Below are 13,254 nucleotides of genomic sequence, written 5' to 3'. Positions count from 1 at the left end.
ATCAAATCTTGAAGGCTGGATATTATTGGCCTAGCATATTTAAGGATACTCATGAGCATGTTCATCACTGCCATACGTGCCAAACTGTAGCCTCCAGAGAAAGAAATCTTGCTATGCCTCTCCAACCAGTGTTCGAGGTAAGACCTTTTGCTCAATGGGCACTGGATTTCGTAGGTGTTATTAATCCTAACTCATCTACAGGACATAAGTTTATTTTACAACAACAAATTATTGTACCCGATGGACAGAAGCCATTACATATCAAAATGCTACTATTGAGGCGGTCTTGAATTTGTTGAAGAACATATCGTCACCAGGTTTGGTATGTCATTCGCTTTGGTATGTGATAATGGTCCTACTTTTACTTTTGCACAGTTGATGCAATGGTCATACAAATATAAAGTGATATTAAAATTTTCATCCAACTATTAACCACAAGGTAATGGAGTAGCTGAATCCACGAACAAGAACATCCTAGATGTCATCAAAAAGATACTTGAGAAAAACCCTAGGGATTGGCATAATCAATTGAGATACGCCTTATGGGCTGATTGAACCAGAGTAAAAGCTGCCTTGGGAACATATCCATATTACCTTGTCTATGGCCAAACCCATGTTTTCCCAATCAACTCGCAAATACCAATCCTCCAATTAATGAAAGAACTTGACATTGAGGATCAGGTAGAGGTTCGCCTCTTAATTTTATTAAGACTTGATGAAAAAAGAATGAATACGCTACAACACTTTGCCAAGCACCAAGCCATTGTTAAGCGATGGTTTGATAAAAGGGCCAAGGTAAAATATTTTTGGATCTCTAACCTAGTCCTATTATGGGACAAGGCTAGGGAGAAGAAAGGTGATCATCACAAGTTTGAAAGGTTGTGGTTAGGTCCTTACCAAATAGCTGAAATTTTAGGTGAGAACACTTTTAGGTTAAGCTCTTTGACTGGAGAACTGGTACCATTGCCCATCAATGGTCAGTTCCTCAAGCACTACTTCGACTAAATCCTTAATGAAGCTTGGCTTGTTGTATATAGTTGTTAGTTGTTTTCTCTTTGTTTTTGCTACGTTCTTGTTTCCCTTTTGTTCTATTTGTTTGTTTGTTCATTTTGTTTGTTGGGTCGGTCTGTGCATATTTTGTTCTCAAAGATTCTAAAAGGAAGGTATCCTTTGCATAACATCTTGCCAAATTCTGAGAGACTTCAACTCTCTGTTATTTACAACTTCATTTTCATTTGGTTAAGTTTGAAACTTTTGTCTATACTCATTCAAAGCAGTATATAATCATTTAAATATGATGTGAGTTTTGACTTTCAATTGGAAAAGGCTAGCCTAATAAACTCAGCACTAACATCACATTAAGGTACATCATAAAAGTTTTGTGAGATATCAGATAAACTAGTTTTCAAGTGAAAAATCTGAAGTCAAGGCATTTCATGTTATCCACAGTGGCTCCCAACCCAGTTATCAAACTTCAATGTTTGAAATTTTCTTGAAAGGTTATTGAAGAAAGAAGTCATTCTCTATATCCTATAATGTTTAAAAAAAGAGAGAGAGAGAGGAAAAAAAAAGAAGAAATGATCCTCTTAAGCAACTCAAATGGGTGTTTCAAGTAATCTCCACCAGGGCTATGGACGCCTGGCTGGCAATGGAGCACTGTTTGACGAGAACCAGAGGTATCTCTATCAGGGCTATAGATGCCTGACTGGCAGCAGAGCTATGCCTAGGATGACCTTGCATGAAACACGGTTAATGACTTCACCTATGTAGCTTGCACCTAGTTTCCTCTGATTATCTGCATTATTGAAATGATGGAGTAACAAATCATACGCACACACTTAAGAGTTAATCACATCTATTTCTCTTCTTGGTTGTTTGTTCATCGCTTCACTCATCTTTTACTCTTATGCATCCTTTTGAATGATAGTAGCCTTAGGAGTTAGGTTAAACTAGAGATCTTGAGGTTCTAAATTGCCTATAGTCATTTTTCCCAGATAGTTGCCATTTTTTATGCCTTGCATATCTTTTTTCCCCTTTAGTCTCTTTATGTTGAATTTTGGTTCCCCTTTTCTTTTTTTGGGTTTTGACCTTGGAACTCTGAAGGCCTAGAGTCTCGAGGTCCCTTCTGCTTTCTTTTTGTTTTGACCTCAGAACTTTGAAGTCCAGGAGTCTCAAGGTTTTGCATCTTGTCCCTTGGAAATTCAGAATTTCAGAGTCTCAGGGTGGTACCACTTCTTTTGAGCTCAAAACCTCAGGACCCCGAAGTCCCAAGGTCGTGTTTAAGGTTTTTGTATGGAGGGGTTTGTGATGAGCTATAAATAGGGTTAATGGACCTTTTTAAAGTTCATTTCTACATTTAGTGCTGCTCTTTCCTACCTCTAGGACGTGAACCCCCAGACTTTTGACCTTTCCTTGTCATTTTCAGGCTTTGCAATTCACCAAGTTGGTGATTCTTTCCTTACTTTTTCTTTTTGGTGCTTTCATTTTTCTTTTTCCTTCTTGTGTTTTTTTTTGTTTTTTTTTGTTATCTTTTCATTTGTGTGCCCTAGTTTTGGAACCCAGACCCTCGGAGTTCCAGGTGGCCAGTTCTTCCAAGCCCGGACCCTTGGACCCCCGGGGTTTCAAGATTTATTCATTTGATCTTGACCCTGGACCCCCGGAGTTCCGGGATTCCTTTTATACCCAACTGGACCTCGAAACCCCAGACCCTTGGAGTTCCGGGTAGCTCTCATTCTTCCAAGTCCCGAACCTTGGAACCCCAGAGTTCCAAGTGGCCTCCATTTCACTTAACCCTAGAACCCCAAAACCCCAGAGTTTCGGGACCCTATTCATTGAGCCTAACCCGGGACCCAAGACCTCGAAGTCCCAAAGTAAATCTACTTTTATGCTTGTTATCAAAGACTGAGGATTTGTGTTATGCTTGCAGGTTCAAGTGGTTAGATGGACTCATCCTCCAGCAAAAGAGGCAAAGAAATTGATAGACTCCCAGCCACCATGAAGTATCATTAACAATGACAGGTCTACGTTTCAAAGCTGGAAGATCAAGTCAGATGGGTCACAAATACTGAAAGAAACAGGCCACATAGAAATTGAGGATATCAAGACTCAACTAAACAAACCTAGCTTGGAGGCCCTCCATAGGAGAATCAAGAGATCCGACCTAGTTGAGGCTACTATCTTCCCATAGTCATTACAAGCACCAGAGTTCATAATGGCCATTGCCCCATTCTATAACCCAGAAACTCGAAAGTGTAAAGATGCACAAGGAAAGAAAGTCATAGACTTGTCTCCAGATATGTTGGGGTTCATCTTTCGAATCCCAACCAGGGAGGGGGTATTTCTATTAACTGAAGAAGAGGCCTTAAAAACATGGAATGAAAAAATATCAGCCAGTAAGAGGCACATGAATACAAGCTGGTTAGAAGAAGAAAGAAAGATAGGTCTTAAGGCAACAAAGATCCCGAGGGCAAATTTCAAAGAGCCTCAAAGAGATTTAATTATTATGCTTAGCAGGGCCTTTGGCAAGATGGATTGCAAGCATTTTCATCCATGGATGTTCCAATTCATGACCACCATTTTAATAGGGAAATAATACTTTGACTGGTCGCAGATCCTCTTCGACAATATCTGCAAGTAGATGAAAGAAGTTCAACATAATGAGAAGTTCTTTTTCACATCATATGTCATCTGGGTAGCTACTAGAGCTGCAAAGTTTCTAGGGCTACAGACAGAAGGTCAATTGGGAGAAGAGGAAGGATAGAAGAAGATATGGGAGTATTATTCCCAACTCACTCTAGCTAATGCAAAGACTCATTTCAAGAGAGTGAATGATGCCTTCATCTTCCCAATAATAATTAAATTGATAGGAGATGTAGGATATCGGATTAGCCCGAAGGTTATGGCTATCATCCAAGAGTAGGCATGTTGGGTCATCTAAAACCCACGCTCCACTTACATCAGGGTTAGTGGATTCACAGGGAACCCAATGTTGTTTCTTGAATATTGTAATGATAGTATAATTCTGCTGGAATATGTAAGGCAACTTGTAGGCCTCTAGTCACTTCTATCATCAAAGCATAAAACACGTATTGATTTCTCAATATCTATTGGGTACTTTGCCTCTTCTAAAATACAAGTGGCAAAGTTAGCAGAACAAGAGCTTTAGGATTTGAACTTGAAGGAGTATGACCATGCTAGGGAGGTCTATGATCCCTATGGGAAACTTAAACAAGCTATGCCAAAGGCATATGAGGGGCAAAAACCTAGCTTGGAAGACTTTTGGGCCAACCTGCAAGATAGTTTTGAGGTTAGGGAGAAGAGCTATAATAGATTATCTGTGCCACAGGTAAGAGATTTTGGGATTGAGACTAATCTCCCTAAAGACCTGAGGGATGATGGAGAGTTACTTGATCCAGTTTATAGGGAATTAGGGATAGATAAGAGGCCCCTCTCCCTAGTAAAATGGTCTGCAAGTGAAGACACAAATATAGAAAAGGTCTCCTAAGTAGTCATCAACAGGACCAAGAAATGGTTAGGCTAGAGCGTAAGGCCTAGCGTCTCGAAGGGGAAGAAAAATGAATCCACTTCAGGGTTACCTCAATCAAGGGGTCATAAGGAGTATGCTCAGAAGACAAGGTTAGCCTCGAAGAAAAATATGTCCACCGATCCAGGTGAAGAGGAAAAACCTCAAGAAAGAATTGAGGACTTACTAAAGAAGCTCTAAGAAAAGATGAGGGAGTCTAAGTTATTAAAGAAGGCAACAGACTTGGGAGTGACCAATGGGCTGGGTGTGGTACCACTCACCAAAGTTCTCCCACCAAGGATGACTATAGGCCACATTGAAGGAGAGGGTACCCAAGGACAAGAAGAAAATATAGAAGCTACTAAGGAGATACCCTCTCAGCCACCTTCAACAGATCCCACAAGTACTCTAGGCACTAGTGCCCCTACACCACCACTAGTCAATATATCCACAGGGCAGCCTAGAGTGCAAGGCTTCACGTCTACCACTGAAGGAATAAAAGTTAGAAATATCGAGTATGATTCAGATCAAGAGGAAGAAGATCTTGAGTAACAACGACCGTTGGAAGGAAAGCAAGAAGGGGATGAGACCGAAGATATATTGAATGAAAGACTGATCCTAACCCCTCAAGATCAAGAAGACCTCTTCCAGGATATAGCCGCTAGGCAAGGAGAAATAGGGGTAGGCGAGGAAGAAATGACATTTAATGAAGAGGTTAGTGGTAAATTAGGAGAGTTATATAAGAAACAGGTTCTCCAAATTAACCTAACCCGCCAGATTTCCTCAACTCAAGATCCTAGGCAAGCAGGAGTAGAAGTAAGAGATGATGCAGAGGAGTAGGCAGAGGTTCATGTTAGGACTGCGGATATAGTGTCACATCAGGGTTATAAAGATGAAGATATATGGTAATGGCTGGATTTTACCTTCGGGAAGAAAAAGAGAAAAGCAGAACTCCCTAAGGTCACTCTACAACAAGTAATCACCGAGGAACCACCAAAGGTTAAAAAGCTAAAAACCATCCATCATTTATCAAAAATAGATTCTGGTGAGGTGATTGTAGATATGGCAGTTCCACATGAAGTTGAAGGACAGGCTTCCCCCAAGTATCAAATATCCCAGGTAATTTTGGGTAAGCAAACCAAGTGGGGAGAGCCAGATACTTTGGAGCTAGCCACAAGTGTTGTCAGAGGGCGCATTGAAAAGGAGCACACCTCAAATATGGAGCTTAAGGCGCAACTAGGGAAATATAAACAATAACTGATCAAAATGAGTAAACCTCTAGACTCTTATAGAGCTAATGATCTACCTTGAACCTCATCACTACTAGAGGGAGTATTAAAGGCACTAGTAGAGGTGAGATGAGTGGCTACTGCCGCCAAATCTTGGACCTAGGTAAATGTGACTAAGATTAGGTTATTCTTGCAAAATACAGTAGAAATATACCGTAAGGTAGTACAGGTAGGTGAAGCTTTGGCAACCTATTCCGCACAATGGGAGCAGAAGGCAAACACTTTCAATAGATAATTTTGAGTTTTGAAAAGGATATTGGGGCTAGGAGAAGAGATGGTAATAAAAGAAGACCTCTTATGAGGTGACAACTATAAAAACTTACAGTCCTATGTATACATTTTGGAGCTGAAGATTGAAATGTTTCAGCAGTATATCAAGGATATGACTGAGATTTGGGACCCTCTTCTAAGGGAAATTTTGTCATACGAGAGTTTTGTAACGAATATGCTAGGATCTTTTGGCCCCATAATAACTAATATGGGAATAAAGGACCAGCAACAAGTTTTGAATCAATGGGATGCATATGAGGCACAACACCTAGGACCTGTAGCCTAGTTTCATGTTGCCCTTATAGACAGATACACATATCTTATTTCTCAGTTTCAGGAGGTGGTGGACATAGTGAAGGAGTTAGAGGAACAAGGACCACATGCGGATGAGGTTTTGAAGAAGTATAAATTTAGAGTTAAGCATTTAGCTAATCCTCCAGTCCAAGCAGTTGCATGTATAATTGAAAATTATAAAGCTTTTACCAAGAAATAAGGCAAAGCTTTAATTTTGTATTTTTAGCTGTAGCTCCTACTCGAGTTCCAATTTTGAGAGAAATTCTGCATGATTACAAAAAAGTGGCTCACCTATCTGGGTCTTCGTAGTGCTCATGCAATCTCCATTTTGTAGTTATTAAGTGTAGTGTCAAGGCAAAAACTTGCAAGTTAACTGCGACTCCTAGTTTCTGTTCTTGATTTAGGATAGAGTTATTTCCTAGATAGTAGGGTAAAGAACTTCTATAAATTGAGAAGTTAGATTCATTTGTAGGGGTCTCAAATGATTATTTGTGGCCTACTTAGAGATTTTAGAATATTTTGCAGATTGATTAAGAAGTCTAAGTTATTTTTGTTATACATTCATGGAGATTAGTATGAAAAGCAGCTTGTAGATTGCCTGATCTACGTTCATATTCTACCAAATTGTTTTGTGCAATCTGGTAACGTCTATTATTTGGAGTTAGCAACGTGGTTTAATCTTTTTGTCTACCACTTTGTGAATCATATTACGCACGTCAGTGGTGTATGAGAATCACTATGATAGGCCATATTGTTGATGATTTTATTTCCATAGACTTGTGAAATTGATGATTTTGTAGGTTTCTGGAGGTCCGTTGTTGAATGCTAATTTGGATAATATTTGATAATTGCTTGGATTGCAGGGAACTAATTGAGTAGTTCATTAAGTTGTCATTATATTGGTCTTTATTTTTATTTTGTTGTTTCCCTTTACACTTCGCATTTAATTCCCAGAGAATCTTAAACCATAAAAATACAAAAAGAGAGGAAGTGCAGTTATTCGTAACCAGCAAGATTTAGTTTTAACCAGTAGGCCTGTTTATAGGTATAACCACATCAACCATTAGGGTGCCCATCACGGTCGAGACCCGACTATAGAGACCTTGGAGAAGTGAGTTCTTTCGAATGATGAATACTAAGAGGGGGGGGTGAATTAGTATGCCAAAAATATTTGCACTAAAACACTTACACAGTCTAGAGATAAACCGGTAAAGCAGTTTGACAATCAAACCGGTTATCACACATACAAACCAAAATGCAAATAAACCATTCAACCACAAAAGAAATGCAACCATAACACAAGATATTTGACATGTAAACCCAACTGGGAAAAACCACAGTGAGATGGAACTCTGAAGTCACTATCTGCATAATAGAAACCAAACCGGTTAAGGTCTTACAATGTTCTTCACCAGAACAGATCCTGTTAAGAATCTCAATCTCTGTTAGGAGATAAGTCTGATTAAAGACTACCTTGTTAGAGGATTTTAGATTCACATGTGTGAACCACCTTGTTAGAGGATTTTACAAAGGCTTTGAGGCCTACCCGGTTAAGGGCTACAAACTTGTCAAAGATGTGAGTAATCAACAAGTGTTTGATCTATCTACTAGCACAAACTGCTTGGTTAGATCTAGTATTGCTCACAGCTAATGCATTCCAGCATTACTTCAGTCTTCTCTATCTCTCTTAGTTACAACTCGATCTTCTTAGATAAGATCACTCTTCACTTCTACCTTAAACCCTAGCTCAACATAAACCCTATTCACAACTTCTTCAACAGCACAAAAACCCTAGACATGATGTCCTTTTAAAGGAATCTGATTTCATGTTGGTCCAATAGGATTACATTACATTTTCCTAGGTTCAGTGAATCTAGACATACTCAGTAACATGACACAAGAATCATTGTCAATGTGTTAGCACCGTCAAACAATCGGTGGATTGGTAACTCATCACAAAATGACGGTTGGTAACTCATCACAGAGTGTTACCGGTTCATACAAAAATACCGGTTGCCGGATTGACAAAAATGAAGACTGGAAAGAATGTGTTGTGTCGCTTTGCTTCCTCGTACCACTTGTGATCTGCGAACCGCTTGGGGTTGACATGCCGCTTCAGACCGGGAAAACACATTCTGCAAAATCACTACTAGTCTAAAGACTAGAGTACAACATACCAGTTGGAACAAATATCGATTGAGCATGAGCTCATATAGATAAAGGGGATCTCAATACAAGTGTGTGTCCATCAATGACAATCACAGCATAAACATCAAAAATTCCAACAATCTCCCCCTTTGGCATCGATGGCAACACTTAGGAAAATAAAATTTTGACATCTAAGTGTTTTACAACAAAGACTTGCCATTACCAAAATTGCTCCCCCTAAGCATATACACTATCCCTTAATCAACAGAGTGTATAGAAATTTTGCATTCAGAGCATAATCATCAGAGCATATAGCATATATCAAAATTTCAAAATAGATACTTCTCCCTCTGATATACTTCTCCCCCTGATATATCAAAATTTCAAAAATTTAAGACCATCAAAATTTTAAAACCATATACTTCTCCCCCTTTGCCAACAATGACAAAGTATCACTGCAAAAACCTGTTTCCATATATATATATAAGAGTTTATGACAATAATGAATAATACTTATCAAAAACCGCTTTGTAGTCCTGCAAAAATTGTTTCATGGAGAGAGACCAGGACTCAAGTAGGGAGGTCACCACTTCCTTCTCTGTCTGCATTTGTGATACCTATTCCTCCATGGCATCTATGGTGCTTAGTTCTTGGGTGACTGTCAGTGCTTCCAGGTTCAGATAGCATTTTTGAAGAATTTGCAGTCGTGGAAGTAATACTAGTTGGAGTTCCTGCAAATCCCTAGACCTTGTGCTGATCTCTTGCTCTATCTTGGCTGACTGGATCTGGAATCGGTGAACGGTTTGCCCATATGCCGTAAAGGAGTTGTAAGGAGTCTTGAATGTGCTTAAGTAGGACTGTAAGTCCATTTGAAGTTGTTTCTTCTTAGCTAGCACATCATCACAAAACAGATGAGGTTGACAGATTTTGCTAAGTAGCAAGTTTCCCTCATCCAAAGCACTCCTTATGTCCTTTTGATCCTTTGACAGTTTAGTCCTAAGCTCATTCAGTTTCTTCACTAGAGCAACATTAAGAGCCTTTTGGTGCTCTTTCTTTACATTGGCCTCAGCTGCTTCTTCTAGGCTCTGCACCTGATCATCCACTATAGTACACAGAAGTTTGAGTTGTGCTAGTGATGAATCAGTGTCAAGAAGATTGGTTCTAGGGATTAAACCGGTAAGAGTGTCTATAGCTACCTGAATAATGTCTTGTTCCTTTTTCCTGTGAATGATCTCAAGGCATTCTTGAGCAACCTTGATTCTCTGCATAAGCTCTGATTTGCTTGCAGATTGGAGATTAATAGGACTAGAAAGATCAACCAGGTAAGGATTGACTTCCGGTTGCCTTTGGAGTCTCCAACTGAGAGCCGTTTGCCGCTTCGCATTCCTTGGCTGCTTCAGCTTTCTTCTTTTCCGCTTCTCTTCTCTTCTCTTCTTCCTTGTCTTCTTCTACCTTTTTCTTCTCCTCTGCTCTCCTCTTCTGCTCTTCCTTTTCTTCTTCTTCCCTCTTCTTCTTCTCTTCCTCTTCCTTTTTCTTCTTTTCTTCCTCTTCCTTCTTCTTTTCTTCCTCTTCCTTCTTCCTCTTCTCCTCTTCTTTCTTCTTCTTTTCTTCCTCTTCCTTCTTTCTCTTTTCTTCTTCTTCCTTCTTCTTCTTTTCTTCCATGTCCTCTTCTTCTTTCTTTTTCCTTTCTTCTTCTTGCTTCTTCTTCTCTTCATCTTTTCTTTTCTCCTCTTCCTCTTTCTTTTTCTCTTCCTCCTTTTTCTTTTTCTCATCTTCATCCTTCTTCTTTTTGTCTTCTTCCTTGTCTTTTGCTGCTTGCTGTGTGTCCACAACTTGTACACCACCCTGATCGGCCTGCTGCCCCTGTTCAGTTCCCTCAGACGGTATATCTTGAGTGACATCTTCTGTATCTAGGGCATCGACATCTATGGTGTCGATTGGTTCCTCCACCAGGTTTCCTTCCTCATCAAAGACTTCATCCGGTTTGGAAATAACTAGTTCCTTTTCTGCTTGGAGGTTGGCCATTTGAGCTTTGTGTGAACTGATAGCATGGTCCATGTGTTGATGTGTATCCTTTTCTACATCATCAACTCTCCCTTCCAACAACCAGAGTCTTCTTCTCCTTGTGAAGAAGAGACCTTTATTTTGATCTAATACATCAAATAATTTTGAATTTGAGTGTTCGGGGAAGTAATGTGCAAAAAATTCCTCCCTAATCTCTTGTTCCTTTTCAATAGCAATGTGCCACTTTTTATCCAATTCTTTATACAATGAATCCAGTGTCTGAGATTTAATCTCTGATAGTGACTGGTCATTTCTACATAAATAAAGAATAATTTCCTACAGTACTTCATCTTTTTCCTCAATATTGAAATCATCATAATAATCAATTAAATCATGAAGTAACTTTCTCCTAATATTCTTTACTGTTCTTTGACAATGTGTCAAAGGTTTGTAAGAGGAGATATCTATATTTACCGGTGCAGACGTTGCCGATTCATTCTTCTTCACCTTCTTGGTCTGTCTAGCCTTTTGTGGCTATTCATCAGACTCAGTTTCTTCGGAGTCCAGTTCATTTTCCTTAGTCTTCCTCTTTCTTTCGAAGACTTTTTCCAGTGTTACCTTTGGTTTCTTCTTTGGCGGTGACCGCTTGGTCACTCTTGGAGTTTTAGTGGTAGCTGGCGTTGATGTCGCAGGCACTACCTTAGCTTTCTTGGTTGCTGGTTCTTTTCCCTTTTTCACCGATGGTTCTTCAATTGGTGCGATCCTCTCCAAGTAGGTTCCGGTTCGGTTCACCTTAGGATCAAGAGGTGAGGCAATAAGGGTTGAAGCATACCCTTCCAGCATGTCAAACATGCCCTCATAGCCCATAGGCTTCACTTCCTCCATTCTAGGCTCAACAGCCTCCATTAGACATTTGTCCACCTGAATAGTGAAATAGATGTCATCTTCATACTTCTTCACTATGTCACCTAAGATTCGCATCCTCTGACTCATTTTTCTTCTGAACTCATCAAAGTATTTGTTCAGGATCTCAGGGTAGCCGGTTCCAATGGCTTGCACACTTTCCTTTATCTGCTTAGTTATCGGTTGGTCAGGGGACCACTGGACATCTCCTACACCTAGAAAGTAGCCTTGGAAATAGAAAAACAATCCTACCAGTAGTTGTCCAAATTTAAATCTCAGTGAATTGTCCTTTTTGATTGCCTTGAGATTTAACAGGAGTTGCCTCTGCATACCGGTGCATAAGTCAAATGATTTGTCCTCTATAATCATCCGGTAAGTGGCATATACCGCTGCAGCAGATACAAAATTAATTCTGCTGGCTGAGAATGTTCTATAGCCTATCACCATGCAGACATATTTTACCAGTTCATACTTGATAGGATTAACTGTCATACCTCGTGAATCACTTGTCGAACCGGTGAGCTTGGTCATTTCCATTTTTCTTACCGTTCTCAAGGCTGGTACTTCCCCTGTGTTGTAGAAACTGGTGACTGCATGAATTGCCTCAGGCGTGATATCATGCGTTCTCTCTAGGTACATCTTGTCACCATGGACTCTTCTCAGGATGATTTTGATGTGATCCTCTATGAAATCTTCCAGAAAATACACTGCATTATGGAGTTTCTTCTTCTCTAAGATACTTAACTCCGGTTTGATCCTTTTATCCTTTCTACAAAATAGACCTAATTGAGTATGAATGGCTAAGGACCCTAGGTCTTCTATCTTGCAATCAATATAGTCAGAAATTCCTTCTTTGACTATGACTCCAGCTAGGACTTGTGACAAAGCATTATACTTGGACTTCCTCTGAATGAAATTTTCTGACTCAATGGATGTGCTTGAATTGGTATGAGATGTGAAAGCCATTGAAGAGTATTTCAAGAACATGAAAAATACCTTTCACATGCGAATTTAGGGCTTCCTGATTCTGCTTTGCTTCGCTCTCTATCGGATGCCAAATCACTGCTTTGAGTTCTCCACTGCCGATTGCAAACTATATTTGAATCTCTTTCAAATCTCTCCAATTCCTCGAAATCTAAGCTCAAATCACCTTCTCTACGCTCTGCACTTGAAACCTTTTCTTCGCTCGAAAAATAGATAGTGAGAAATGATTTGAAAATTGCATTTTGTAACATCATAAATTGTACGCACTTGCTAAAGCAGTACAATTTCACACCTAGTTTAGCACCCGCCTTGGCGCATTTTGCATTTTGCATTGCACTTCCCCTTTAGCACTTAATTAATCAAATTAATTAGGTCTAAGGTTCTATTTCATCATCTTCCACATCATAAAGTTGGGCCCTTTCATTAAAGTGTGCCCCTTTCATTTTATTCCTCCAACACATCATTTAATCAAAAACCCTAATTAGGTCCTATTTTGAACTTAGGGGCTTGATTTCGGGGGTCAAAACATCTCGAAATCACCTGTAAGTTCGGGATTCTCTCTAAAATCATCATATCCGACGGCCCTAAAAATTTGGTGAAAAGTTGTCAGGACCATGGCGCCCAGAGTGCACACGGTCCTAGACATTTTTCCTGAAATTTTAGGAGTGCAATCCAATCATAAAATAAAGCTTAACCCTGAGATATTGGCGGGAGATTCAATTTCTAGGTTGGCCAAAAGTTGAAATTAAGACCTAGGGTTTCATATATAAGAGCTCTCTTTCTTCGTTCGAGGGGATCCAAATTTTGGTTTTTAGGGACCTTCTATGCAGTGAAAGAGCA

The sequence above is a fragment of the Cryptomeria japonica genome, chromosome 2 (assembly GCF_030272615.1).
Source record: "Cryptomeria japonica chromosome 2, Sugi_1.0, whole genome shotgun sequence".
Lineage (NCBI taxonomy): Eukaryota > Viridiplantae > Streptophyta > Pinopsida > Cupressales > Cupressaceae > Cryptomeria > Cryptomeria japonica.
The sequence above is the reverse complement of the archived record's forward strand: the minus strand, read 5'-3'. Positions refer to the sequence as shown.